Source organism: Anarrhichthys ocellatus, unplaced genomic scaffold (assembly GCF_004355925.1).
Source record: "Anarrhichthys ocellatus isolate YVR2014 unplaced genomic scaffold, GSC_Weel_1.0 scaffold128, whole genome shotgun sequence".
NCBI lineage: Eukaryota > Metazoa > Chordata > Actinopteri > Perciformes > Anarhichadidae > Anarrhichthys > Anarrhichthys ocellatus.
This window is the reverse complement of record NW_022280158.1, coordinates 446619-449571: the sequence shown is the minus strand read 5'-3', so window position 1 is coordinate 449571 and position 2953 is coordinate 446619. Positions and strand designations below refer to the sequence as shown.

At 46.3% G+C, this 2953-nt stretch overlaps 1 protein-coding gene across 1 annotated transcript in view; it reads right to left on the bottom strand.

Moving 5' to 3' along the window:
• The window catches only part of LOC116399787 (unconventional myosin-X-like), a 44990-nt gene that overhangs the window by 41179 nt on the left and 858 nt on the right, over positions 1-2953 (bottom strand). The gene's annotated exons all lie outside the window — the stretch shown is intronic.

Genomic DNA, 2953 nt, shown 5'->3' with positions numbered 1-2953 from the left:
CACACACACACACACACACACACACACACACACACACACACACACACTCCACCTTCAAACAGAGGTGCTGCTGCCTCAAAACACCAGCTGATCCAGTGCTGCCCTCTCATTGGATATGACAACACTGGGTATCGGCCAATCGGAGGCGCCCACAGCCCAGGATCAATGTGCAGCCTGCAGGGTGAGAGTCTGTTAGACCAGAACTGAACCTGCCTCATCCTGCCTCCTCACTTTAGTTCTCACAATATCATTCAAGACGTTTCTCCACTCTTCATTGTTGTGGGATCCAAAAGACAAAAGTTGGGTTGAGGAGAAACATTATGGTTGCCCTTAATAAAATAACTACGTACAGTTAAGTTTAAGCAACTAAACCACGAACATTTAGGTTTAGGCAACAAAGCCAATTTGGTAAACAACTCCCATAAAACAGCGGCTTTCATGTTGAAAGTCCAGTTTGTTGGACTCGTCCATCTCCCCTCACGTCCACCAATGATCTGTTTGGATATTATAAAGTATGTCACTAGCTCTGACTGTTGCTTAGTCACATGGATTCATTCATTCATGTCTGCACCATGAATAAGGATCCTAATTGACTTTCAATCGGCATTATTTTCTTCCTGAGCGACAAATTTGTGTCCCTGTACACAAAACCAATAGATCTCATTTGGTGACTACTGGGCTGAACCGTCAGCAGCTTAAACCTGAACCCGTCTCACTCTACATACGGTCCTGTTGGTGTTTCTGAGTTCAGCAGCTTCTCCTCTGCACTGAAAGCAGAACATCAAGTGATTGAGATGGTCGGACAGGAGAAGCGATTCATGTCTCTGAGACAGTGACCAGGTGATGAGAGTCTGACTGTAGTCCGGTAATCAGAGACGACTAACCTGCTGCTGAGAGATGCGTCTCTGTCAACACATCCGCGTCTCTAGAGATTGAGACAGAAAACTCACTTCTTCCACTTTTAAAACACTTTGAGAACGACTCACACTCAGAATGCTCCAATGAGGCTCAATCCTTCCTGCCAACAAGAGGGCAGCATGACATAAGACTCATTCACCAACATCAACATGTACCCATGATGCTTTGTGGGTCTGAGTTTGCACAGATGATGAGAAGTGTACATGTACAAAGGGAGTAAACCGGTGATCTGTTGAAGCCTCAACAGTCTTTGTGACTGTCGCTCCCTCGTCTAACCCGTCTCCAGTATGAATATGAAACGCTCCGGTTTCCTTTAGTTCACATTCCTCTCCGCTCAAACCTCCTGGAAGCTGCTTTGCCTCCTTGTCGAATGCCCTTTTCCTTCAAGACTGGGCTCTTTGTTTCAGCCGCGATTAGCCGGCAGATACAAAAACAGGCAGGCCGATATTTGAGACTGTTGTGCACGCCTGCCTGCTTCTGGAGCTCACAAATACTCCCTCTCTTGCTCTCTTTCTCTCCCCCCCTCTTTCTCCCGCCCTCCCTCCCCCCCTCTCTCTCCCTCTCTCTGGAGGAGCTCAGCAGCCAGATGTGTGGAGCAGTCACCGTGAGAGCGGCAGAGAGAAGCCTTAAACCTGGGAGTGTTTGTTTTACTCAGCCTGAACTCTCTCACCAGCACCCGTGAGCTCACTGAGTCTTCTTACCTTTGACCCCCTCATACCACCTTAAATAAGCCTCGCTGGGTATTTTTTGAAAATGCAACCAATGAGGAAGCAGGAGATCTTTTAACCAGGAAGCAGAGCTCTTTCCCCTTCAGCTGTGTAACCGTTACACCTGGAGAGGAACCGGTTTTACAATCGGACTTTTAGCTACAGGTGGCACGAGGGTGAACAAATGTACATAAAAGATATCTACATTAGGGAATTATTATTTTATGTGCACTTTTTGCACATTTCCACTAGTTTGAGGGAAGACATACTGTGGAAGCAAAATAGCACAAAACCTCTAAATATACCAGAGCATGAAAAACTATACTTTGGCCCCCTGAAGGTTTGGAACCCTGAATAGAAAGAGAACTACTCAGGAACGATGACTCAGGTGTAGCTGCCATTACCTGGCCGTCACCGCGGAGAGGTGTGGACGCTGATGTCGTAAATCGACCGCAACGAACGCTCATTAGCTCGTGAGTCAGCAGAGAGAGAGCATCAGGAGGAACCGGACTGACTGCACCAGGTTCATTATCGAGGTGCATCTGTCGTCTGTCAGAACTCCAGTTTGTAACACGCTGGTGTCGATGTGATGACAGCATGTTTACAGGTGCATCAAAGCAAAGTCAACTGCTTTTTGTGGGAAATAATGATTTTTTTCTGTTCATAAGAGAAAGTTAAACTTAAGATACCACTTTAAAAGTTGTTTTCTCGTATATCAATGTATTGTTTGTTGAATAAAACATCAGAAAACTGTGAAAATGCTCGTCCACATTTCCTAGACGTCTTCAAATGTCTCGTTCTGTCCAACCAAACAGCCCAAGACGTTCACGACCACAAAGGACAAAGTCTGAACTCTAGACATGTTCAGTGATTCGAGTCGAACAACTAACAGATCGGTTATCTAGTGGTGAGAGCATCTCTTCAGGGAGATAAAAAGCACGAAGAACTGCTTCTCTCTAAGAGACAGATAACAGCCAGAACAGATCAAACAGAAAGCAGCAGCACTGAAGCAGGAATCAGCTGAAACCGGGACAGAGAGTTTGCAAACAGAAGATCATAGAAAGTAAAACCTGTCTTCATCATGCTGGTCAATAAAAGAGCTCCCTGCTGGTCCCAGGTCTGCTGCTGGTCCCAGGTTCAGACTTCTATTAATAGCTTTTACAGCACTTTCTTTCTTTCTAGGAGGAAACTGGAAAAGAGGTGCGGAAATACCACAGACCCACTGGGACCCAGTCCAGCCTCCCCCAGTCCGACCAGCACAGTTTCGGTGGTCTACCTATAGTGTGTGTGTGTGTGTGTGTGTGTGTGTGTGTGTGTGTGTGTGTGTG